The following is a 24932-nucleotide window of genomic DNA, read 5'->3' on the forward strand; positions in this document are numbered from 1 at the left end:
AATTGGTTCTCCTCCCTTCCAACGGTGTTGAGGCGGGTGGGAACAGCCGGGGTTGAGGGTACTGTGCTAAAAGAGGTGGAGTTATGCAGATCTAAAACGCGTTGATTGCAGCAGCAGCAAGCCGAAAAGTGCAGGCATGTGAGGGATCTAGAGGTTGACAGCATGTCTTCTTAACGGGAGTCCAGGTGGCCATCTCCACAAATGGACTTTTCAGAATCCTTGGGTGGCACCGTAGTCGGAAACCAATTCTGGTTATCGCTTCTCGGCCTTTTGGCTAAGATCAAGTGTAGTATCTGTTCTTATCAGTTTAATATCTGATACGTCCCCTATCTGGGGACCATATATTAAATGGATTTTTAGAACAGGGAGATGGAAAAAGAGCTTGCTCTGTCCACTCCACGCATTGACCTGGTATTGCAGTATCTCCAGGACCGGTGCACCCCTTCTTTAATGCAGTTTCTAAAATCAGAAAGAATTGAATTCAATGCTTTTTGTTCATTTGGCTTGTTTGTCGGATTTTGGGATGGACTCTTTGGCTTTGCTTTTCTTCTCCTCATTGGATTTTTCATGTTAAAAGTTGCAGAAGCCAGATGACAAGCTCATTTTGGTTCAACTTCAGCAACTGTGCATTGCATTGCCATGTAATGTAATGCAATGCTATCTATCTAGCTCTCCCTCTATACTTCCTTTTGGATAAACAGACATATTAGGCAAGCATTTTGGAGCTTTCACCTAAATAACTACAGGTGGTGAGATAAGCTGCACAATATAATTGACCTTTCAGTATATTGTTGCACACACACCATCTATTTAGCAAATGCCCTTGTTATCAACAGCAGCCTTTTAAACTCACCTGAGCTAACAGGTATGTGAGCTGGTTACTCTGCTGCGCTTAAAATTTCTTTTTTGGTTTGCTACAATGCCTTTTCTGAAACGTTGTCTCCCTCTGCTGGAACACTGACTTCTTTCATTTAATGCCTGCAGACTATAAAAGAGAAACCAACCCAAAAAGTTTGGTTGATTAGTCTGTGGCATTCTTTTAAACTGTTGCTTATGGCGGTCTCTGTGAGCTTCTCAGTGACATTCAGCCATCCAGGTATCCCGCCTGCAGTAGACGGAATGTGGCAACGGAACGCTGGCTGCGCGTGTCATAATAGGCTCTGAGCCTTTATATACCTGCGCACAGCAGCAGCCACCTTCAGTCTGCTGCTGGACAGCCAGCAGCAGCAGCAGCAGCCGGAGAGGTAATTAATCAGCAACCCTCCTGCTAAGGGTAGACAGCTGCTCGTTCCACCCCCCCCCCCCGCCTTAATTGGTTCTCCTCCCTTCCAACGGTGTTGAGGCGGGTGGGAACAGCCGGGGGTTGAGGGTACTGTGCTAAAAGAGGTGGAGTTATGCAGATCTAAAACGCGTGGATTGCAGCAGCAGCAAGCCGAAAAGTGCAGGCATGTGAGGGATCTAGAGGTTGACAGCATGTCTTCTTAACGGGAGTCCAGGTGGCCATCTCCACAAATGGACTTTTCAGAATCCTTGGGTGGCACCGTAGTCGGAAACCAATTCTGGTTATCGCTTCTCGGCCTTTTGGCTAAGATCAAGTGTAGTATCTGTTCTTATCAGTTTAATATCTGATACGTCCCCTATCTGGGGACCATATATTAAATGGATTTTTAGAACAGGGAGATGGAAAAAGAGCTTGCTCTGTCCACTCCACGCATTGACCTGGTATTGCAGTATCTCCAGGACCGGTGCACCCCTTCTTTAATGCAGTTTCTAAAATCAGAAAGAATTGAATTCAATGCTTTTTGTTCATTTGGCTTGTTTGTCGGATTTTGGGATGGACTCTTTGGCTTTGCTTTTCTTCTCCTCATTGGATTTTTCATGTTAAAAGTTGCAGAAGCCAGATGACAAGCTCATTTTGGTTCAACTTCAGCAACTGTGCATTGCATTGCCATGTAATGTAATGCAATGCTATCTATCTAGCTCTCCCTCTATACTTCCTTTTGGATAAACAGACATATTAGGCAAGCATTTTGGAGCTTTCACCTAAATAACTACAGGTGGTGAGATAAGCTGCACAATATAATTGACCTTTCAGTATATTGTTGCACACACACCATCTATTTAGCAAATGCCCTTGTTATCAACAGCAGCCTTTTAAACTCACCTGAGCTAACAGGTATGTGAGCTGGTTACTCTGCTGCGCTTAAAATTTCTTTTTTGGTTTGCTACAATGCCTTTTCTGAAACGTTGTCTCCCTCTGCTGGAACACTGACTTCTTTCATTTAATGCCTGCAGACTATAAAAGAGAAACCAACCCAAAAAGTTTGGTTGATTAGTCTGTGGCATTCTTTTAAACTGTTGCTTATGGCGGTCTCTGTGAGCTTCTCAGTGACATTCAGCCATCCAGGTATCCCGCCTGCAGTAGACGGAATGTGGCAACGGAACGCTGGCTGCGCGTGTCATAATAGGCTCTGAGCCTTTATATACCTGCGCACAGCAGCAGCCACCTTCAGTCTGCTGCTGGACAGCCAGCAGCAGCAGCAGCAGCAGGAGAGGTAATAAATCAGCAACCCTCCTGCTAAGGGTAGACAGCTGCTCGTTCCACCCCCCCCCCCCCGCCTTAATTGGTTCTCCTCCCTTCCAACGGTGTTGAGGCGGGTGGGAACAGCCGGGGGTTGAGGGTACTGTGCTAAAAGAGGTGGAGTTATGCAGATCTAAAACGCGTGGATTGCAGCAGCAGCAAGCCGAAAAGTGCAGGCATGTGAGGGATCTAGAGGTTGACAGCATGTCTTCTTAACGGGAGTCCAGGTGGCCATCTCCACAAATGGACTTTTCAGAATCCTTGGGTGGCACCGTAGTCGGAAACCAATTCTGGTTATCGCTTCTCGGCCTTTTGGCTAAGATCAAGTGTAGTATCTGTTCTTATCAGTTTAATATCTGATACGTCCCCTATCTGGGGACCATATATTAAATGGATTTTTAGAACAGGGAGATGGAAAAAGAGCTTGCTCTGTCCACTCCACGCATTGACCTGGTATTGCAGTATCTCCAGGACCGGTGCACCCCTTCTTTAATGCAGTTTCTAAAATCAGAAAGAATTGAATTCAATGCTTTTTGTTCATTTGGCTTGTTTGTCGGATTTTGGGATGGACTCTTTGGCTTTGCTTTTCTTCTCCTCATTGGATTTTTCATGTTAAAAGTTGCAGAAGCCAGATGACAAGCTCATTTTGGTTCAACTTCAGCAACTGTGCATTGCATTGCCATGTAATGTAATGCAATGCTATCTATCTAGCTCTCCCTCTATACTTCCTTTTGGATAAACAGACATATTAGGCAAGCATTTTGGAGCTTTCACCTAAATAACTACAGGTGGTGAGATAAGCTGCACAATATAATTGACCTTTCAGTATATTGTTGCACACACACCATCTATTTAGCAAATGCCCTTGTTATCAACAGCAGCCTTTTAAACTCACCTGAGCTAACAGGTATGTGAGCTGGTTACTCTGCTGCGCTTAAAATTTCTTTTTTGGTTTGCTACAATGCCTTTTCTGAAACGTTGTCTCCCTCTGCTGGAACACTGACTTCTTTCATTTAATGCCTGCAGACTATAAAAGAGAAACCAACCCAAAAAGTTTGGTTGATTAGTCTGTGGCATTCTTTTAAACTGTTGCTTATGGCGGTCTCTGTGAGCTTCTCAGTGACATTCAGCCATCCAGGTATCCCGCCTGCAGTAGACGGAATGTGGCAACGGAACGCTGGCTGCGCGTGTCATAATAGGCTCTGAGCCTTTATATACCTGCGCACAGCAGCAGCCACCTTCAGTCTGCTGCTGGACAGCCAGCAGCAGCAGCAGCAGCAGGAGAGGTAATTAATCAGCAACCCTCCTGCTAAGGGTAGACAGCTGCTCGTTCCACCCCCCCCCCGCCTTAATTGGTTCTCCTCCCTTCCAACGGTGTTGAGGCGGGTGGGAACAGCCGGGGGTTGAGGGTACTGTGCTAAAAGAGGTGGAGTTATGCAGATCTAAAACGCGTGGATTGCAGCAGCAGCAAGCCGAAAAGTGCAGGCATGTGAGGGATCTAGAGGTTGACAGCATGTCTTCTTAACGGGAGTCCAGGTGGCCATCTCCACAAATGGACTTTTCAGAATCCTTGGGTGGCACCGTAGTCGGAAACCAATTCTGGTTATCGCTTCTCGGCCTTTTGGCTAAGATCAAGTGTAGTATCTGTTCTTATCAGTTTAATATCTGATACGTCCCCTATCTGGGGACCATATATTAAATGGATTTTTAGAACAGGGAGATGGAAAAAGAGCTTGCTCTGTCCACTCCACGCATTGACCTGGTATTGCAGTATCTCCAGGACCGGTGCACCCCTTCTTTAATGCAGTTTCTAAAATCAGAAAGAATTGAATTCAATGCTTTTTGTTCATTTGGCTTGTTTGTCGGATTTTGGGATGGACTCTTTGGCTTTGCTTTTCTTCTCCTCATTGGATTTTTCATGTTAAAAGTTGCAGAAGCCAGATGACAAGCTCATTTTGGTTCAACTTCAGCAACTGTGCATTGCATTGCCATGTAATGTAATGCAATGCTATCTATCTAGCTCTCCCTCTATACTTCCTTTTGGATAAACAGACATATTAGGCAAGCATTTTGGAGCTTTCACCTAAATAACTACAGGTGGTGAGATAAGCTGCACAATATAATTGACCTTTCAGTATATTGTTGCACACACACCATCTATTTAGCAAATGCCCTTGTTATCAACAGCAGCCTTTTAAACTCACCTGAGCTAACAGGTATGTGAGCTGGTTAATCTGCTGCGCTTAAAATTTCTTTTTTGGTTTGCTACAATGCCTTTTCTGAAACGTTGTCTCCCTCTGCTGGAACACTGACTTCTTTCATTTAATGCCTGCAGACTATAAAAGAGAAACCAACCCAAAAAGTTTGGTTGATTAGTCTGTGGCATTCTTTTAAACTGTTGCTTATGGCGGTCTCTGTGAGCTTCTCAGTGACATTCAGCCATCCAGGTATCCCGCCTGCAGTAGACGGAATGTGGCAATGGAACGCTGGCTGCGCGTGTCATAATAGGCTCTGAGCCTTTATATACCTGCGCACAGCAGCAGCCACCTTCAGTCTGCTGCTGGACAGCCAGCAGCAGCAGCAGCAGGAGAGGTAATTAATCAGCAACCCTCCTGCTAAGGGTAGACAGCTGCTCGTTCCACCCCCCCCCCCCCCCGCCTTAATTGGTTCTCCTCCCTTCCAACGGTGTTGAGGCGGGTGGGAACAGCCGGGGGTTGAGGGTACTGTGCTAAAAGAGGTGGAGTTATGCAGATCTAAAACGCGTGGATTGCAGCAGCAGCAAGCCGAAAAGTGCAGGCATGTGAGGGATCTAGAGGTTGACAGCATGTCTTCTTAACGGGAGTCCAGGTGGCCATCTCCACAAATGGACTTTTCAGAATCCTTGGGTGGCACCGTAGTCGGAAACCAATTCTGGTTATCGCTTCTCGGCCTTTTGGCTAAGATCAAGTGTAGTATCTGTTCTTATCAGTTTAATATCTGATACGTCCCCTATCTGGGGACCATATATTAAATGGATTTTTAGAACCGGGAGATGGAAAAAGAGCTTGCTCTGTCCACTCCACGCATTGACCTGGTATTGCAGTATCTCCAGGACCGGTGCACCCCTTCTTTAATGCAGTTTCTAAAATCAGAAAGAATTGAATTCAATGCTTTTTGTTCATTTGGCTTGTTTGTCGGATTTTGGGATGGACTCTTTGGCTTTGCTTTTCTTCTCCTCATTGGATTTTTCATGTTAAAAGTTGCAGAAGCCAGATGACAAGCTCATTTTGGTTCAACTTCAGCAACTGTGCATTGCATTGCCATGTAATGTAATGCAATGCTATCTATCTAGCTCTCCCTCTATACTTCCTTTTGGATAAACAGACATATTAGGCAAGCATTTTGGAGCTTTCACCTAAATAACTACAGGTGGTGAGATAAGCTGCACAATATAATTGACCTTTCAGTATATTGTTGCACACACACCATCTATTTAGCAAATGCCCTTGTTATCAACAGCAGCCTTTTAAACTCACCTGAGCTAACAGGTATGTGAGCTGGTTACTCTGCTGCGCTTAAAATTTATTTTTTGGTTTGCTACAATGCCTTTTCTGAAACGTTGTCTCCCTCTGCTGGAACACTGACTTCTTTCATTTAATGCCTGCAGACTATAAAAGAGAAACCAACCCAAAAAGTTTGGTTGATTAGTCTGTGGCATTCTTTTAAACTGTTGCTTATGGCGGTCTCTGTGAGCTTCTCAGTGACATTCAGCCATCCAGGTATCCCGCCTGCAGTAGACGGAATGTGGCAACGGAACGCTGGCTGCGCGTGTCATAATAGGCTCTGAGCCTTTATATACCTGCGCACAGCAGCAGCCACCTTCAGTCTGCTGCTGGACAGCCAGCAGCAGCAGCAGCAGCAGGAGAGGTAATTAATCAGCAACCCTCCTGCTAAGGGTAGACAGCTGCTCGTTCCACCCCCCCTCCCGCCTTAATTGGTTCTCCTCCCTTCCAACGGTGTTGAGGCGGGTGGGAACAGCCGGGGGTTGAGGGTACTGTGCTAAAAGAGGTGGAGTTATGCAGATCTAAAACGCGTGGATTGCAGCAGCAGCAAGCCGAAAAGTGCAGGCATGTGAGGGATCTAGAGGTTGACAGCATGTCTTCTTAACGGGAGTCCAGGTGGCCATCTCCACAAATGGACTTTTCAGAATCCTTGGGTGGCACCGTAGTCGGAAACCAATTCTGGTTATCGCTTCTCGGCCTTTTGGCTAAGATCAAGTGTAGTATCTGTTCTTATCAGTTTAATATCTGATACGTCCCCTATCTGGGGACCATATATTAAATGGATTTTTAGAACAGGGAGATGGAAAAAGAGCTTGCTCTGTCCACTCCACGCATTGACCTGGTATTGCAGTATCTCCAGGACCGGTGCACCCCTTCTTTAATGCAGTTTCTAAAATCAGAAAGAATTGAATTCAATGCTTTTTGTTCATTTGGCTTGTTTGTCGGATTTTGGGATGGACTCTTTGGCTTTGCTTTTCTTCTCCTCATTGGATTTTTCATGTTAAAAGTTGCAGAAGCCAGATGACAAGCTCATTTTGGTTCAACTTCAGCAACTGTGCATTGCATTGCCATGTAATGTAATGCAATGCTATCTATCTAGCTCTCCCTCTATACTTCCTTTTGGATAAACAGACATATTAGGCAAGCATTTTGGAGCTTTCACCTAAATAACTACAGGTGGTGAGATAAGCTGCACAATATAATTGACCTTTCAGTATATTGTTGCACACACACCATCTATTTAGCAAATGCCCTTGTTATCAACAGCAGCCTTTTAAACTCACCTGAGCTAACAGGTATGTGAGCTGGTTACTCTGCTGCGCTTAAAATTTATTTTTTGGTTTGCTACAATGCCTTTTCTGAAACGTTGTCTCCCTCTGCTGGAACACTGACTTCTTTCATTTAATGCCTGCAGACTATAAAAGAGAAACCAACCCAAAAAGTTTGGTTGATTAGTCTGTGGCATTCTTTTAAACTGTTGCTTATGGCGGTCTCTGTGAGCTTCTCAGTGACATTCAGCCATCCAGGTATCCCGCCTGCAGTAGACGGAATGTGGCAATGGAACGCTGGCTGCGCGTGTCATAATAGGCTCTGAGCCTTTATATACCTGCGCACAGCAGCAGCCACCTTCAGTCTGCTGCTGGACAGCCAGCAGCAGCAGCAGCAGCAGGAGAGGTAATTAATCAGCAACCCTCCTGCTAAGGGTAGACAGCTGCTCGTTCCACCCCCCCCCTCCCGCCTTAATTGGTTCTCCTCCCTTCCAACGGTGTTGAGGCGGGTGGGAACAGCCGGGGGTTGAGGGTACTGTGCTAAAAGAGGTGGAGTTATGCAGATCTAAAACGCGTGGATTGCAGCAGCAGCAAGCCGAAAAGTGCAGGCATGTGAGGGATCTAGAGGTTGACAGCATGTCTTCTTAACGGGAGTCCAGGTGGCATCTCCACAAATGGACTTTTCAGAATCCTTGGGTGGCACCGTAGTCGGAAACCAATTCTGGTTATCGCTTCTCGGCCTTTTGGCTAAGATCAAGTGTAGTATCTGTTCTTATCAGTTTAATATCTGATACGTCCCCTATCTGGGGACCATATATTAAATGGATTTTTAGAACAGGGAGATGGAAAAAGAGCTTGCTCTGTCCACTCCACGCATTGACCTGGTATTGCAGTATCTCCAGGACCGGTGCACCCCTTCTTTAATGCAGTTTCTAAAATCAGAAAGAATTGAATTCAATGCTTTTTGTTCATTTGGCTTGTTTGTCGGATTTTGGGATGGACTCTTTGGCTTTGCTTTTCTTCTCCTCATTGGATTTTTCATGTTAAAAGTTGCAGAAGCCAGATGACAAGCTCATTTTGGTTCAACTTCAGCAACTGTGCATTGCATTGCCATGTAATGTAATGCAATGCTATCTATCTAGCTCTCCCTCTATACTTCCTTTTGGATAAACAGACATATTAGGCAAGCATTTTGGAGCTTTCACCTAAATAACTACAGGTGGTGAGATAAGCTGCACAATATAATTGACCTTTCAGTATATTGTTGCACACACACCATCTATTTAGCAAATGCCCTTGTTATCAACAGCAGCCTTTTAAACTCACCTGAGCTAACAGGTATGTGAGCTGGTTACTCTGCTGCGCTTAAAATTTCTTTTTAGGTTTGCTACAATGCCTTTTCTGAAACGTTGTCTCCCTCTGCTGGAACACTGACTTCTTTCATTTAATGCCTGCAGACTATAAAAGAGAAACCAACCCAAAAAGTTTGGTTGATTAGTCTGTGGCATTCTTTTAAACTGTTGCTTATGGCGGTCTCTGTGAGCTTCTCAGTGACATTCAGCCATCCAGGTATCCCGCCTGCAGTAGACGGAATGTGGCAATGGAACGCTGGCTGCGCGTGTCATAATAGGCTCTGAGCCTTTATATACCTGCGCACAGCAGCAGCCACCTTCAGTCTGCTGCTGGACAGCCAGCAGCAGCAGCAGCAGCAGGAGAGGTAATTAATCAGCAACCCTCCTGCTAAGGGTAGACAGCTGCTCGTTCCACCCCCCCCCCTCCCGCCTTAATTGGTTCTCCTCCCTTCCAACGGTGTTGAGGCGGGTGGGAACAGCCGGGGGTTGAGGGTACTGTGCTAAAAGAGGTGGAGTTATGCAGATCTAAAACGCGTGGATTGCAGCAGCAGCAAGCCGAAAAGTGCAGGCATGTGAGGGATCTAGAGGTTGACAGCATGTCTTCTTAACGGGAGTCCAGGTGGCATCTCCACAAATGGACTTTTCAGAATCCTTGGGTGGCACCGTAGTCGGAAACCAATTCTGGTTATCGCTTCTCGGCCTTTTGGCTAAGATCAAGTGTAGTATCTGTTCTTATCAGTTTAATATCTGATACGTCCCCTATCTGGGGACCATATATTAAATGGATTTTTAGAACAGGGAGATGGAAAAAGAGCTTGCTCTGTCCACTCCACGCATTGACCTGGTATTGCAGTATCTCCAGGACCGGTGCACCCCTTCTTTAATGCAGTTTCTAAAATCAGAAAGAATTGAATTCAATGCTTTTTGTTCATTTGGCTTGTTTGTCGGATTTTGGGATGGACTCTTTGGCTTTGCTTTTCTTCTCCTCATTGGATTTTTCATGTTAAAAGTTGCAGAAGCCAGATGACAAGCTCATTTTGGTTCAACTTCAGCAACTGTGCATTGCATTGCCATGTAATGTAATGCAATGCTATCTATCTAGCTCTCCCTCTATACTTCCTTTTGGATAAACAGACATATTAGGCAAGCATTTTGGAGCTTTCACCTAAATAACTACAGGTGGTGAGATAAGCTGCACAATATAATTGACCTTTCAGTATATTGTTGCACACACACCATCTATTTAGCAAATGCCCTTGTTATCAACAGCAGCCTTTTAAACTCACCTGAGCTAACAGGTATGTGAGCTGGTTACTCTGCTGCGCTTAAAATTTCTTTTTTGGTTTGCTACAATGCCTTTTCTGAAACGTTGTCTCCCTCTGCTGGAACACTGACTTCTTTCATTTAATGCCTGCAGACTATAAAAGAGAAACCAACCCAAAAAGTTTGGTTGATTAGTCTGTGGCATTCTTTTAAACTGTTGCTTATGACGGTCTCTGTGAGCTTCTCAGTGACATTCAGCCATCCAGGTATCCCGCCTGCAGTAGACGGAATGTGGCAACGGAACGCTGGCTGCGCGTGTCATAATAGGCTCTGAGCCTTTATATACCTGCGCACAGCAGCAGCCACCTTCAGTCTGCTGCTGGACAGCCAGCAGCAGCAGCAGCAGCAGGAGAGGTAATTAATCAGCAACCCTCCTGCTAAGGGTAGACAGCTGCTCGTTCCACCCCCCCCCCCGCCTTAATTGGTTCTCCTCCCTTCCAACGGTGTTGAGGCGGGAGGGAACAGCCGGGGGTTGAGGGTACTGTGCTAAAAGAGGTGGAGTTATGCAGATCTAAAACGCGTGGATTGCAGCAGCAGCAAGCCGAAAAGTGCAGGCATGTGAGGGATCTAGAGGTTGACAGCATGTCTTCTTAACGGGAGTCCAGGTGGCCATCTCCACAAATGGACTTTTCAGAATCCTTGGGTGGCACCGTAGTCGGAAACCAATTCTGGTTATCGCTTCTCGGCCTTTTGGCTAAGATCAAGTGTAGTATCTGTTCTTATCAGTTTAATATCTGATACGTCCCCTATCTGGGGACCATATATTAAATGGATTTTTAGAACAGGGAGATGGAAAAAGAGCTTGCTCTGTCCACTCCACGCATTGACCTGGTATTGCAGTATCTCCAGGACCGGTGCACCCCTTCTTTAATGCAGTTTCTAAAATCAGAAAGAATTGAATTCAATGCTTTTTGTTCATTTGGCTTGTTTGTCGGATTTTGGGATGGACTCTTTGGCTTTGCTTTTCTTCTCCTCATTGGATTTTTCATGTTAAAAGTTGCAGAAGCCAGATGACAAGCTCATTTTGGTTCAACTTCAGCAACTGTGCATTGCATTGCCATGTAATGTAATGCAATGCTATCTATCTAGCTCTCCCTCTATACTTCCTTTTGGATAAACAGACATATTAGGCAAGCATTTTGGAGCTTTCACCTAAATAACTACAGGTGGTGAGATAAGCTGCACAATATAATTGACCTTTCAGTATATTGTTGCACACACACCATCTATTTAGCAAATGCCCTTGTTATCAACAGCAGCCTTTTAAACTCACCTGAGCTAACAGGTATGTGAGCTGGTTACTCTGCTGCGCTTAAAATTTCTTTTTTGGTTTGCTACAATGCCTTTTCTGAAACGTTGTCTCCCTCTGCTGGAACACTGACTTCTTTCATTTAATGCCTGCAGACTATAAAAGAGAAACCAACCCAAAAAGTTTGGTTGATTAGTCTGTGGCATTCTTTTAAACTGTTGCTTATGGTGGTCTCTGTGAGCTTCTCAGTGACATTCAGCCATCCAGGTATCCCGCCTGCAGTAGACGGAATGCGGCAATGGAACGCTGGCTGCGCGTGTCATAATAGGCTCTGAGCCTCTATATACCTGCGCACAGCAGCAGCCACCTTCAGTCTGCTGCTGGACAGCCAGCAGCAGCAGCAGCAGCAGGAGAGGTAATTAATCAGCAACCCTCCTGCTAAGGGTAGACAGCTGCTCGTTCCACCCCCCCCCCCGCCTTAATTGGTTCTCCTCCCTTCCAACGGTGTTGAGGCGGGTGGGAACAGCCGGGGGTTGAGGGTACTGTGCTAAAAGAGGTGGAGTTATGCAGATCTAAAACGCGTGGATTGCAGCAGCAGCAAGCCGAAAAGTGCAGGCATGTGAGGGATCTAGAGGTTGACAGCATGTCTTCTTAACGGGAGTCCAGGTGGCCATCTCCACAAATGGACTTTTCAGAATCCTTGGGTGGCACCGTAGTCGGAAACCAATTCTGGTTATCGCTTCTCGGCCTTTTGGCTAAGATCAAGTGTAGTATCTGTTCTTATCAGTTTAATATCTGATACGTCCCCTATCTGGGGACCATATATTAAGTGGATTTTTAGAACAGGGAGATGGAAAAAGAGCTTGCTCTGTCCACTCCACGCATTGACCTGGTATTGCAGTATCTCCAGGACCGGTGCACCCCTTCTTTAATGCAGTTTCTAAAATCAGAAAGAATTGAATTCAATGCTTTTTGTTCATTTGGCTTGTTTGTCGGATTTTGGGATGGACTCTTTGGCTTTGCTTTTCTTCTCCTCATTGGATTTTTCATGTTAAAAGTTGCAGAAGCCAGATGACAAGCTCATTTTGGTTCAACTTCAGCAACTGTGCATTGCATTGCCATGTAATGTAATGCAATGCTATCTATCTAGCTCTCCCTCTATACTTCCTTTTGGATAAACAGACATATTAGGCAAGCATTTTGGAGCTTTCACCTAAATAACTACAGGTGGTGAGATAAGCTGCACAATATAATTGACCTTTCAGTATATTGTTGCACACACACCATCTATTTAGCAAATGCCCTTGTTATCAACAGCAGCCTTTTAAACTCACCTGAGCTAACAGGTATGTGAGCTGGTTACTCTGCTGCGCTTAAAATTTCTTTTTTGGTTTGCTACAATGCCTTTTCTGAAACGTTGTCTCCCTCTGCTGGAACACTGACTTCTTTCATTTAATGCCTGCAGACTATAAAAGAGAAACCAACCCAAAAAGTTTGGTTGATTAGTCTGTGGCATTCTTTTAAACTGTTGCTTATGGCGGTCTCTGTGAGCTTCTCAGTGACATTCAGCCATCCAGGTATCCCGCCTGCAGTAGACGGAATGTGGCAATGGAACGCTGGCTGCGCGTGTCATAATAGGCTCTGAGCCTTTATATACCTGCGCACAGCAGCAGCCACCTTCAGTCTGCTGCTGGACAGCCAGCAGCAGCAGCAGCAGCAGGAGAGGTAATTAATCAGCAACCCTCCTGCTAAGGGTAGACAGCTGCTCGTTCCACCCCCCCCCCCGCCTTAATTGGTTCTCCTCCCTTCCAACGGTGTTGAGGCGGGTGGGAACAGCCGGGGGTTGAGGGTACTGTGCTAAAAGAGGTGGAGTTATGCAGATCTAAAACGCGTGGATTGCAGCAGCAGCAAGCCGAAAAGTGCAGGCATGTGAGGGATCTAGAGGTTGACAGCATGTCTTCTTAACGGGAGTCCAGGTGGCCATCTCCACAAATGGACTTTTCAGAATCCTTGGGTGGCACCGTAGTCGGAAACCAATTCTGGTTATCGCTTCTCGGCCTTTTGGCTAAGATCAAGTGTAGTATCTGTTCTTATCAGTTTAATATCTGATACGTCCCCTATCTGGGGACCATATATTAAATGGATTTTTAGAACAGGGAGATGGAAAAAGAGCTTGCTCTGTCCACTCCACGCATTGACCTGGTATTGCAGTATCTCCAGGACCGGTGCACCCCTTCTTTAATGCAGTTTCTAAAATCAGAAAGAATTGAATTCAATGCTTTTTGTTCATTTGGCTTGTTTGTCGGATTTTGGGATGGACTCTTTGGCTTTGCTTTTCTTCTCCTCATTGGATTTTTCATGTTAAAAGTTGCAGAAGCCAGATGACAAGCTCATTTTGGTTCAACTTCAGCAACTGTGCATTGCATTGCCATGTAATGTAATGCAATGCTATCTATCTAGCTCTCCCTCTATACTTCCTTTTGGATAAACAGACATATTAGGCAAGCATTTTGGAGCTTTCACCTAAATAACTACAGGTGGTGAGATAAGCTGCACAATATAATTGACCTTTCAGTATATTGTTGCACACACACCATCTATTTAGCAAATGCCCTTGTTATCAACAGCAGCCTTTTAAACTCACCTGAGCTAACAGGTATGTGAGCTGGTTACTCTGCTGCGCTTAAAATTTCTTTTTTGGTTTGCTACAATGCCTTTTCTGAAACGTTGTCTCCCTCTGCTGGAACACTGACTTCTTTCATTTAATGCCTGCAGACTATAAAAGAGAAACCAACCCAAAAAGTTTGGTTGATTAGTCTGTGGCATTCTTTTAAACTGTTGCTTATGGCGGTCTCTGTGAGCTTCTCAGTGACATTCAGCCATCCAGGTATCCCGCCTGCAGTAGACGGAATGTGGCAATGGAACGCTGGCTGCGCGTGTCATAATAGGCTCTGAGCCTTTATATACCTGCGCACAGCAGCAGCCACCTTCAGTCTGCTGCTGGACAGCCAGCAGCAGCAGCAGCAGCAGGAGAGGTAATTAATCAGCAACCCTCCTGCTAAGGGTAGACAGCTGCTCGTTCCACCCCCCCCCCCCCGCCTTAATTGGTTCTCCTCCCTTCCAACGGTGTTGAGGCGGGTGGGAACAGCCGGGGGTTGAGGGTACTGTGCTAAAAGAGGTGGAGTTATGCAGATCTAAAACGCGTGGATTGCAGCAGCAGCAAGCCGAAAAGTGCAGGCATGTGAGGGATCTAGAGGTTGACAGCATGTCTTCTTAACGGGAGTCCAGGTGGCCATCTCCACAAATGGACTTTTCAGAATCCTTGGGTGGCACCGTAGTCGGAAACCAATTCTGGTTATCGCTTCTCGGCCTTTTGGCTAAGATCAAGTGTAGTATCTGTTCTTATCAGTTTAATATCTGATACGTCCCCTATCTGGGGACCATATATTAAATGGATTTTTAGAACAGGGAGATGGAAAAAGAGCTTGCTCTGTCCACTCCACGCATTGACCTGGTATTGCAGTATCTCCAGGACCGGTGCACCCCTTCTTTAATGCAGTTTCTAAAATCAGAAAGAATTGAATTCAATGCTTTTTGTTCATTTGGCTTGTTTGTCGGATTTTGGGATGGACTCTTTGGCTTTGCTTTTCTTCTCCTCATTGGATTTTTCATGTTAAAAGTTGCAGAAGCCAGATGACAAGCTCATTTTGGTTCAACTTCAGCAACTGTGCATTGCATTGCCATGTAATGTAATGCAATGCTATCTATCTAGCTCTCCCTCTATACTTCCTTTTGGATAAACAGACATATTAGGCAAGCATTTTGGAGCTTTCACCTAAATAACTACAGGTGGTGAGATAAGCTGCACAATATAATTGACCTTTCAGTATATTGTTGCACACACACCATCTATTTAGCAAATGCCCTTGTTATCAACAGCAGCCTTTTAAACTCACCTGAGCTAACAGGTATGTGCGCTGGTTACTCTGCTGCGCTTAAAATTTCTTTTTTGGTTTGCTACAATGCCTTTTCTGAAACGTTGTCTCCCTCTGCTGGAACACTGACTTCTTTCATTTAATGCCTGCAGACTATAAAAGAGAAACCAACCCAAAAAGTTTGGTTGATTAGTCTGTGGCATTCTTTTAAACTGTTGCTTATGGCGGTCTCTGTGAGCTTCTCAGTGACATTCAGCCATCCAGGTATCCCGCCTGCAGTAGACGGAATGTGGCAATGGAACGCTGGCTGCGCGTGTCATAATAGGCTCTGAGCCTTTATATACCTGCGCACAGCAGCAGCCACCTTCAGTCTGCTGCTGGACAGCCAGCAGCAGCAGCAGCAGCAGGAGAGGTAATTAATTAGCAACCCTCCTGCTAAGGGTAGACAGCTGCTCGTTCCACCCCCCCCCCGCCTTAATTGGTTCTCCTCCCTTCCAACGGTGTTGAGGCGGGTGGGAACAGCTGGGGGTTGAGGGTACTGTGCTAAAAGAGGTGGAGTTATGCAGATCTAAAACGCGTGGATTGCAGCAGCAGCAAGCCGAAAAGTGCAGGCATGTGAGGGATCTAGAGGTTGACAGCATGTCTTCTTAACGGGAGTCCAGGTGGCCATCTCCACAAATGGACTTTTCAGAATCCTTCGGTGGCACCGTAGTCGGAAACCAATTCTGGTTATCGCTTCTCGGCCTTTTGGCTAAGATCAAGTGTAGTATCTGTTCTTATCAGTTTAATATCTGATACGTCCCCTATCTGGGGACCATATATTAAATGGATTTTTAGAACAGGGAGATGGAAAAAGAGCTTGCTCTGTCCACTCCACGCATTGACCTTGTATTGCAGTATCTCCAGGACCGGTGCACCCCTTCTTTAATGCAGTTTCTAAAATCAGAAAGAATTGAATTCAATGCTTTTTGTTCATTTGGCTTGTTTGTCGGATTTTGGGATGGACTCTTTGGCTTTGCTTTTCTTCTCCTCATTGGATTTTTCATGTTAAAAGTTGCAGAAGCCAGATGACAAGCTCATTTTGGTTCAACTTCAGCAACTGTGTATTGCATTGCCATGTAATGTAATGCAATGCTATCTATCTAGCTCTCCCTCTATACTTCCTTTTGGATAAACAGACATATTAGGCAAGCATTTTGGAGCTTTCACCTAAATAACTACAGGTGGTGAGATAAGCTGCACAATATAATTGACCTTTCAGTATATTGTTGCACACACACCATCTATTTAGCAAATGCCCTTGTTATCAACAGCAGCCTTTTAAACTCACCTGAGCTAACAGGTATGTGAGCTGGTTACTCTGCTGCGCTTAAAATTTCTTTTTTGGTTTGCTACAATGCCTTTTCTGAAACGTTGTCTCCCTCTGCTGGAACACTGACTTCTTTCATTTAATGCCTGCAGACTATAAAAGAGAAACCAACCCAAAAAGTTTGGTTGATTTGTCTGTGGCATTCTTTTAAACTGTTGCTTATGGCGGTCTCTGTGAGCTTCTCAGTGACATTCAGCCATCCAGGTATCCCGCCTGCAGTAGACGGAATGTGGCAATGGAACGCTGGCTGCGCGTGTCATAATAGGCTCTGAGCCTTTATATACCTGCGCACAGCAGCAGCCACCTTCAGTCTGCTGCTGGACAGCCAGCAGCAGCAGCAGCAGCAGGAGAGGTAATTAATCAGCAACCCTCCTGCTAAGGGTAGACAGCTGCTCGTTCCACCCCCCCCCCCCCCCGCCTTAATTGGTTCTCCTCCCTTCCAACGGTGTTGAGGCGGGTGGGAACAGCCGGGGGTTGAGGGTACTGTGCTAAAAGAGGTGGAGTTATGCAGATCTAAAACGCGTGGATTGCAGCAGCAGCAAGCCGAAAAGTGCAGGCATGTGAGGGATCTAGAGGTTGACAGCATGTCTTCTTAACGGGAGTCCAGATGGCCATCTCCACAAATGGACTTTTCAGAATCCTTGGGTGGCACCGTAGTCGGAAACCAATTCTGGTTATCGCTTCTCGGCCTTTTGGCTAAGATCAAGTGTAGTATCTGTTCTTATCAGTTTAATATCTGATACGTCCCCTATCTGGGGACCATATATTAAATGGATTTTTAGAACAGGGAGATGGAAAAAGAGCTTGCTCTGTCCACTCCACGCATTGACCTGGTATTGCAGTATCTCCAGGACCGGTGCACCCCTTCTTTAATGCAGTTTCTAAAATCAGAAAGAATTGAATTCAATGCTTTTTGTTCATTTGGCTTGTTTGTCGGATTTTGGGATGGACTCTTTGGCTTTGCTTTTCTTCTCCTCATTGGATTTTTCATGTTAAAAGTTGCAGAAGCCAGGTGACAAGCTCATTTTGGTTCAACTTCAGCAACTGTGCATTGCATTGCCATGTAATGTAATGCAATGCTATCTATCTAGCTCTCCCTCTATACTTCCTTTTGGATAAACAGACATATTAGGCAAGCATTTTGGAGCTTTCACCTAAATAACTACAGGTGGTGAGATAAGCTGCACAATATAATTGACCTTTCAGTATATTGTTGCACACACACCATCTATTTAGCAAATGCCCTTGTTATCAACAGCAGCCTTTTAAACTCACCTGAGCTAACAGGTATGTGAGCTGGTTACTCTGCTGCGCTTAAAATTTCTTTTTTGGTTTGCTACAATGCCTTTTCTGAAACGTTGTCTCCCTCTGCTGGAACACTGACTTCTTTCATTTAATGCCTGCAGACTATAAAAGAGAAACCAACCCAAAAAGTTTGGTTGATTAGTCTGTGGCATTCTTTTAAACTGTTGCTTATGGCGGTCTCTGTGAGCTTCTCAGTGACATTCAGCCATCCAGGTATCCCGCCTGCAGTAGACGGAATGTGGCAATGGAACGCTGGCTGCGCGTGTCATAATAGGCTCTGAGCCTTTATATACCTGCGCACAGCAGCAGCCACCTTCAGTCTGCTGCTGGACAGCCAGCAGCAGCAGCAGCAGGAGAGGTAATTAATCAGCAACCCTCCTGCTAAGGGTAGACAGCTGCTCGTTCCACCCCCCCCCCCGCCTTAATTGGTTCTCCTCCCTTCCAACGGTGTTGAGGCGGGTGGGAACAGCCGGGGGTTGAGGGTACTGTGCTAAAAGAGGTGGAGTTATGCAGATCTAAAACGCGTGGATTGCAGCAGCAGCAAGCCGAAAAGTGCAGGCATGTGAGGGATCTAGAGGTTGACAGCATGTCTTCTTAACGGGAGTCCAGGTGGCCATCTCCACAAATGGACTTTTCAGAATCCTTGGGTGGCACCGTAGTCGGAAACCAATTCTGGTTATCGCTTCTCGGCCTTTTGGCTAAGATCAAGTGTAGTATCTGTTCTTATCAGTTTAATATCTGATACGTCCCCTATCTGGGGACCATATATTAAATGGATTTTTAGAACAGGGAGATGGAAAAAGAGCTTGCTCTGTCCACTCCACGCATTGACCTGGTATTGCAGTATCTCCAGGACCGGTGCACCCCTTCTTTAATGCAGTTTCTAAAATCAGAAAGAATTGAATTCAATGCTTTTTGTTCATTTGGCTTGTTTGTCGGATTTTGGGATGGACTCTTTGGCTTTGCTTTTCTTCTCCTCATTGGATTTTTCATGTTAAAAGTTGCAGAAGCCAGATGACAAGCTCATTTTGGTTCAACTTCAGCAACTGTGCATTGCATTGCCATGTAATGTAATGCAATGCTATCTATCTAGCTCTCCCTCTATACTTCCTTTTGGATAAACAGACATATTAGGCAAGCATTTTGGAGCTTTCACCTAAATAACTACAGGTGGTGAGATAAGCTGCACAATATAATTGACCTTTCAGTATATTGTTGCACACACACCATCTATTTAGCAAATGCCCTTGTTATCAACAGCAGCCTTTTAAACTCACCTGAGCTAACAGGTATGTGAGCTGGTTACTCTGCTGCGCTTAAAATTTCTTTTTTGGTTTGCTACAATGCCTTTTCTGAAACGTTGTCTCCCTCTGCTGGAACACTGACTTCTTTCATTTAATGCCTGCAGACTATAAAAGAGAAACCAACCCAAAAAGTTTGGTTGATTAGTCTGTGGCATTCTTTTAAACTGTTGCTTATGGCGGTCTCTGTGAGCTTCTCAGTGACATTCAGCCATCCAGGTATCCCGCCTGCAGTAGACGGAATGTGGCAATGGAACGCTGGCTGCGCGTGTCATAATAGGCTCTGAGCCTTTATATACCTGCGCACAGCAGCAGCCACCTTCAGTCTGCTGCTGGACAGCCAGCAGCAGCAGCAGCAGCAGGAGAGGTAATTAATCAGCAACCCTCCTGCTAAGGGTAGACAGCTGCTCGTTCCACCCCCCCCCCCCCGCCTTAATTGGTTCTCCTCCCTTCCAACGGTGTTGAGGCGGGTGGGAACAGCCGGGGGTTGAGGGTACTGTGCTAAAAGAGGTGGAGTTATGCAGATCTAAAACGCGTGGATTGCAGCAGCAGCAAGCCGAAAAGTGCAGGCATGTGAGGGATCTAGAGGTTGACAGCATGTCTTCTTAACGGGAGTCCAGGTGGCCATCTCCACAAATGGACTTTTCAGAATCCTTGGGTGGCACCGTAGTCGGAAACCAATTCTGGTTATCGCTTCTCGGCCTTTTGGCTAAGATCAAGTGTAGTATCTGTTCTTATCAGTTTAATATCTGATACGTCCCCTATCTGGGGACCATATATTAAATGGATTTTTAGAACAGGGAGATGGAAAAAGAGCTTGCTCTGTCCACTCCACGCATTGACCTGGTATTGCAGTATCTCCAGGACCGGTGCACCCCTTCTTTAATGCAGTTTCTAAAATCAGAAAGAATTGAATTCAATGCTTTTTGTTCATTTGGCTTGTTTGTCGGATTTTGGGATGGACTCTTTGGCTTTGCTTTTCTTCTCCTCATTGGATTTTTCATGTTAAAAGTTGCAGAAGCCAGATGACAAGCTCATTTTGGTTCAACTTCAGCAACTGTGCATTGCATTGCCATGTAATGTAATGCAATGCTATCTATCTAGCTCTCCCTCTATACTTCCTTTTGGATAAACAGACATATTAGGCAAGCATTTTGGAGCTTTCACCTAAATAACTACAGGTGGTGAGATAAGCTGCACAATATAATTGACCTTTCAGTATATTGTTGCACACACACCATCTATTTAGCAAATGCCCTTGTTATCAACAGCAGCCTTTTAAACTCACCTGAGCTAACAGGTATGTGAGCTGGTTACTCTGCTGCACTTAAAATTTCTTTTTTGGTTTGCTACAATGCCTTTTCTGAAACGTTGTCTCCCTCTGCTGGAACACTGACTTCTTTCATTTAATGCCTGCAGACTATAAAAGAGAAACCAACCCAAAAAGTTTGGTTGATTAGTCTGTGGCATTCTTTTAAACTGTTGCTTATGGCGGTCTCTGTGAGCTTCTCAGTGACATTCAGCCATCCAGGTATCCCGCCTGCAGTAGACGGAATGTGGCAATGGAACGCTGGCTGCGCGTGTCATAATAGGCTCTGAGCCTTTATATACCTGCGCACAGCAGCAGCCACCTTCAGTCTGCTGCTGGACAGCCAGCAGCAGCAGCAGCAGCAGGAGAGGTAATTAATCAGCAACCCTCCTGCTAAGGGTAGACAGCTGCTCGTTCCACCCCCCCCCGCCTTAATTGGTTCTCCTCCCTTCCAACGGTGTTGAGGCGGGTGGGAACAGCCGGGGGTTGAGGGTACTGTGCTAAAAGAGGTGGAGTTATGCAGATCTAAAACGCGTGGATTGCAGCAGCAGCAAGCCGCAAAGTGCAGGCATGTGAGGGATCTAGAGGTTGACAGCATGTCTTCTTAACGGGAGTCCAGGTGGCCATCTCCACAAATGGACTTTTCAGAATCCTTGGGTGGCACCGTAGTCGGAAACCAATTCTGGTTATCGCTTCTCGGCCTTTTGGCTAAGATCAAGTGTAGTATCTGTTCTTATCAGTTTAATATCTGATACGTCCCCTATCTGGGGACCATATATTAAATGGATTTTTAGAACAGGGAGATGGAAAAAGAGCTTGCTCTGTCCACTCCACGCATTGACCTGGTATTGCAGTATCTCCAGGACCGGTGCACCCCTTCTTTAATGCAGTTTCTAAAATCAGAAAGAATTGAATTCAATGCTTTTTGTTCATTTGGCTTGTTTGTCGGATTTTGGGATGGACTCTTTGGCTTTGCTTTTCTTCTCCTCATTGGATTTTTCATGTTAAAAGTTGCAGAAGCCAGATGACAAGCTCATTTTGGTTCAACTTCAGCAACTGTGCATTGCATTGCCATGTAATGTAATGCAATGCTATCTATCTAGCTCTCCCTCTATACTTCCTTTTGGATAAACAGACATATTAGGCAAGCATTTTGGAGCTTTCACCTAAATAACTACAGGTGGTGAGATAAGCTGCACAATATAATTGACCTTTCAGTATATTGTTGCACACACACCATCTATTTAGCAAATGCCCTTGTTATCAACAGCAGCCTTTTAAACTCACCTGAGCTAACAGGTATGTGAGCTGGTTACTCTGCTGCGCTTAAAATTTCTTTTTTGGTTTGCTACAATGCCTTTTCTGAAACGTTGTCTCCCTCTGCTGGAACACTGACTTCTTTCATTTAATGCCTGCAGACTATAAAAGAGAAACCAACCCAAAAAGTTTGGTTGATTAGTCTGTGGCATTCTTTTAAACTGTTGCTTATGGCGGTCTCTGTGAGCTTCTCAGTGACATTCAGCCATCCAGGTATCCCGCCTGCAGTAGACGGAATGTGGCAATGGAACGCTGGCTGCGCGTGTCATAATAGGCTCTGAGCCTTTATATACCTGCGCACAGCAGCAGCCACCTTCAGTCTGCTGCTGGACAGCCAGCAGCAGCAGCAGCAGCAGGAGAGGTAATTAATCAGCAACCCTCCTGCTAAGGGTAGACAGCTGCTCGTTCCACCCCCCCCCCCCGCCTTAATTGGTTCTCCTCCCTTCCAACGGTGTTGAGGCGGGTGGGAACAGCCGGGGGTTGAGGGTACTGTGCTAAAAGAGGTGGAGTTATGCAGATCTAAAACGCGTGGATTGCAGCAGCAGCAAGCCGAAAAGTGCAGGCATGTGAGGGATCTAGAGGTTGACAGCATGTCTTCTTAACGGGAGTCCAGGTGGCCATCTCCACAAATGGACTTTTCAGAATCCTTGGGTGGCACCGTAGTCGGAAACCAATTCTGGTTATCGCTTCTCGGCCTTTTGGCTAAGATCAAGTGTAGTATATGTTCTTATAAGTTTAATATCTGATACGTCCCCTATCTGGGGACCATATATTAAATGGATTTTTAGAACAGGGAGATGGAAAAAGAGCTTGCTCTGTCCACTCCACGCATTGACCTGGTATTGCAGTATCTCCAGGACCGCTGCACCCCTTCTTTAATGCAGTTTCTAAAATCAGAAAGAATTGAATTCAATGCTTTTTGTTCATTTGGCTTGTTTGTCGGATTTTGGGATGGACTCTTTGGCTTTGCTTTTCTTCTCCTCATTGGTTTTTTCATGTTAAAAGTTGCAGAAGCCAGATGACAAGCTCATTTTGGTTCAACTTCAGCAACTGTGCATTGCATTGCCATGTAATGTAATGCAATGCTATCTATCTAGCTCTCCCTCTATACTTCCTTTTGGATAAACAGACATATTAGGCAAGCATTTTGGAGCTTTCACCTAAATAACTACAGGTGGTGAGATAAGCTGCACAATATAATTGACCTTTCAGTATATTGTTGCACACACACCATCTATTTAGCAAATGCCCTTGTTATCAACAGCAGCCTTTTAAACTCACCTGAGCTAACAGGTATGTGAGCTGGTTACTCTGCTGCGCTTAAAATTTCTTTTTTGGTTTGCTACAATGCCTTTTCTGAAACGTTGTCTCCCTCTGCTGGAACACTGACTTCTTTCATTTAATGCCTGCAGACTATAAAAGAGAAACCAACCCAAAAAGTTTGGTTGATTAGTCTGTGGCATTCTTTTAAACTGTTGCTTATGGCGGTCTCTGTGAGCTTCTCAGTGACATTCAGCCATCCAGGTATCCCGCCTGCAGTAGACGGAATGTGGCAATGGAACGCTGGCTGCGCGTGTCATAATAGGCTCTGAGCCTTTATATACCTGCGCACAGCAGCAGCCACCTTCAGTCTGCTGCTGGACAGCCAGCAGCAGCAGCAGCAGCAGCAGGAGAGGTAATTAATCAGCAACCCTCCTGCTAAGGGTAGACAGCTGCTCGTTCCACCCCCCCCCCCCCGCCTTAATTGGTTCTCCTCCCTTCCAACGGTGTTGAGGCGGGTGGGAGCAGCCGGGGGTTGAGGGTACTGTGCTAAAAGAGGTGGAGTTATGCAGATCTAAAACGCGTGGATTGCAGCAGCAGCAAGCCGAAAAGTGCAGGCATGTGAGGGATCTAGAGGTTGACAGCATGTCTTCTTAACGGGAGTCCAGGTGGCCATCTCCACAAATGGACTTTTCAGAATCCTTGGGTGGCACCGTAGTCGGAAACCAATTCTGGTTATCGCTTCTCGGCCTTTTGGCTAAGATCAAGTGTAGTATCTGTTCTTATCAGTTTAATATCTGATACGTCCCCTATCTGGGGACCATATATTAAATGGATTTTTAGAACAGGGAGATGGAAAAAGAGCTTGCTCTGTCCACTCCACGCATTGACCTGGTATTGCAGTATCTCCAGGACCGGTGCACCCCTTCTTTAATGCAGTTTCTAAAATCAGAAAGAATTGAATTCAATGCTTTTTGTTTATTTGGCTTGTTTGTCGGATTTTGGGATGGACTCTTTGGCTTTGCTTTTCTTCTCCTCATTGGATTTTTCATGTTAAAAGTTGCAGAAGCCAGATGACAAGCTCATTTTGGTTCAACTTCAGCAACTGTGCATTGCATTGCCATGTAATGTAATGCAATGCTATCTATCTAGCTCTCCCTCTATACTTCCTTTTGGATAAACAGACATATTAGGCAAGCATTTTGGAGCTTTCACCTAAATAACTACAGGTGGTGAGATAAGCTGCACAATATAATTGACCTTTCAGTATATTGTTGCACACACACCATCTATTTAGCAAATGCCCTTGTTATCAACAGCAGCCTTTTAAACTCACCTGAGCTAACAGGTATGGGAGCTGGTTACTCTGCTGCGCTTAAAATTTTTTTTTTGGTTTGCTACAATGCCTTTTCTGAAACGTTGTCTCCCTCTGCTGGAACACTGACTTCTTTCATTTAATGCCTGCAGACTATAAAAGAGAAACCAACCCAAAAAGTTTGGTTGATTAGTCTGTGGCATTCTTTTAAACTGTTGCTTATGGCGGTCTCTGTGAGCTTCTCAGTGACATTCAGCCATCCAGGTATCCCGCCTGCAGTAGACGGAATGTGGCAATGGAACGCTGGCTGCGCGTGTCATAATAGGCTCTGAGCCTTTATATACCTGCGCACAGCAGCAGCCACCTTCAGTCTGCTGCTGGACAGCCAGCAGCAGCAGCAGCAGCAGGAAAGGTAATTAATCAGCAACCCTCCTGCTAAGGGTAGACAGCTGCTCGTTCCACCCCCCCCCCCCGCCTTAATTGGTTCTCCTCCCTTCCAACGGTGT

At 45.4% G+C, this 24932-nt stretch overlaps 19 non-coding genes across 19 annotated transcripts; all 19 read left to right on the forward strand.

Moving 5' to 3' along the window:
- The first annotated feature begins 254 nt into the window (after window positions 1-254).
- Window positions 255-445, forward strand: LOC141158802 (U2 spliceosomal RNA). Its single transcript, XR_012248824.1, has one exon. It is a non-coding gene; the product is annotated as a U2 spliceosomal RNA (small nuclear RNA).
- A 1120-nt stretch (window positions 446-1565) lies between these two features.
- LOC141158814 (U2 spliceosomal RNA) lies at window positions 1566-1756 on the forward strand. The gene has a single exon (XR_012248835.1). It is a non-coding gene; the product is annotated as a U2 spliceosomal RNA (small nuclear RNA).
- A 1121-nt stretch (window positions 1757-2877) lies between these two features.
- On the forward strand, window positions 2878-3068 carry LOC141158825 (U2 spliceosomal RNA). The gene has a single exon (XR_012248846.1). It is a non-coding gene; the product is annotated as a U2 spliceosomal RNA (small nuclear RNA).
- Window positions 3069-4186: 1118 nt separating this feature from the next.
- On the forward strand, window positions 4187-4377 carry LOC141158836 (U2 spliceosomal RNA). Its single transcript, XR_012248857.1, has one exon. It is a non-coding gene; the product is annotated as a U2 spliceosomal RNA (small nuclear RNA).
- A 1120-nt stretch (window positions 4378-5497) lies between these two features.
- Window positions 5498-5688, forward strand: LOC141159421 (U2 spliceosomal RNA). Its single transcript, XR_012249428.1, has one exon. It is a non-coding gene; the product is annotated as a U2 spliceosomal RNA (small nuclear RNA).
- Window positions 5689-6807: 1119 nt separating this feature from the next.
- Window positions 6808-6998, forward strand: LOC141158847 (U2 spliceosomal RNA). The gene has a single exon (XR_012248868.1). It is a non-coding gene; the product is annotated as a U2 spliceosomal RNA (small nuclear RNA).
- Window positions 6999-8118: 1120 nt separating this feature from the next.
- LOC141158858 (U2 spliceosomal RNA) lies at window positions 8119-8309 on the forward strand. The gene has a single exon (XR_012248879.1). It is a non-coding gene; the product is annotated as a U2 spliceosomal RNA (small nuclear RNA).
- A 1121-nt stretch (window positions 8310-9430) lies between these two features.
- LOC141158870 (U2 spliceosomal RNA) lies at window positions 9431-9621 on the forward strand. The gene has a single exon (XR_012248891.1). It is a non-coding gene; the product is annotated as a U2 spliceosomal RNA (small nuclear RNA).
- A 1119-nt stretch (window positions 9622-10740) lies between these two features.
- Window positions 10741-10931, forward strand: LOC141158882 (U2 spliceosomal RNA). Its single transcript, XR_012248902.1, has one exon. It is a non-coding gene; the product is annotated as a U2 spliceosomal RNA (small nuclear RNA).
- Window positions 10932-12050: 1119 nt separating this feature from the next.
- LOC141159592 (U2 spliceosomal RNA) lies at window positions 12051-12241 on the forward strand. Its single transcript, XR_012249596.1, has one exon. It is a non-coding gene; the product is annotated as a U2 spliceosomal RNA (small nuclear RNA).
- A 1119-nt stretch (window positions 12242-13360) lies between these two features.
- On the forward strand, window positions 13361-13551 carry LOC141158893 (U2 spliceosomal RNA). Its single transcript, XR_012248913.1, has one exon. It is a non-coding gene; the product is annotated as a U2 spliceosomal RNA (small nuclear RNA).
- A 1121-nt stretch (window positions 13552-14672) lies between these two features.
- Window positions 14673-14863, forward strand: LOC141158905 (U2 spliceosomal RNA). The gene has a single exon (XR_012248924.1). It is a non-coding gene; the product is annotated as a U2 spliceosomal RNA (small nuclear RNA).
- Window positions 14864-15981: 1118 nt separating this feature from the next.
- On the forward strand, window positions 15982-16172 carry LOC141159954 (U2 spliceosomal RNA). The gene has a single exon (XR_012249947.1). It is a non-coding gene; the product is annotated as a U2 spliceosomal RNA (small nuclear RNA).
- A 1123-nt stretch (window positions 16173-17295) lies between these two features.
- Window positions 17296-17486, forward strand: LOC141158916 (U2 spliceosomal RNA). Its single transcript, XR_012248935.1, has one exon. It is a non-coding gene; the product is annotated as a U2 spliceosomal RNA (small nuclear RNA).
- A 1116-nt stretch (window positions 17487-18602) lies between these two features.
- LOC141158927 (U2 spliceosomal RNA) lies at window positions 18603-18793 on the forward strand. The gene has a single exon (XR_012248946.1). It is a non-coding gene; the product is annotated as a U2 spliceosomal RNA (small nuclear RNA).
- Window positions 18794-19914: 1121 nt separating this feature from the next.
- On the forward strand, window positions 19915-20105 carry LOC141158938 (U2 spliceosomal RNA). The gene has a single exon (XR_012248957.1). It is a non-coding gene; the product is annotated as a U2 spliceosomal RNA (small nuclear RNA).
- Window positions 20106-21222: 1117 nt separating this feature from the next.
- Window positions 21223-21413, forward strand: LOC141158949 (U2 spliceosomal RNA). The gene has a single exon (XR_012248968.1). It is a non-coding gene; the product is annotated as a U2 spliceosomal RNA (small nuclear RNA).
- A 1120-nt stretch (window positions 21414-22533) lies between these two features.
- Window positions 22534-22724, forward strand: LOC141160080 (U2 spliceosomal RNA). Its single transcript, XR_012250067.1, has one exon. It is a non-coding gene; the product is annotated as a U2 spliceosomal RNA (small nuclear RNA).
- A 1124-nt stretch (window positions 22725-23848) lies between these two features.
- Window positions 23849-24039, forward strand: LOC141158961 (U2 spliceosomal RNA). Its single transcript, XR_012248979.1, has one exon. It is a non-coding gene; the product is annotated as a U2 spliceosomal RNA (small nuclear RNA).
- Window positions 24040-24932: the final 893 nt, after the last annotated feature.

This window comes from Phyllobates terribilis, unplaced genomic scaffold (assembly GCF_046119375.1).
Source record: "Phyllobates terribilis strain yellow unplaced genomic scaffold, ASM4611937v1 Scaffold_8__6_contigs__length_399053987, whole genome shotgun sequence".
Lineage (NCBI taxonomy): Eukaryota > Metazoa > Chordata > Amphibia > Anura > Dendrobatidae > Phyllobates > Phyllobates terribilis.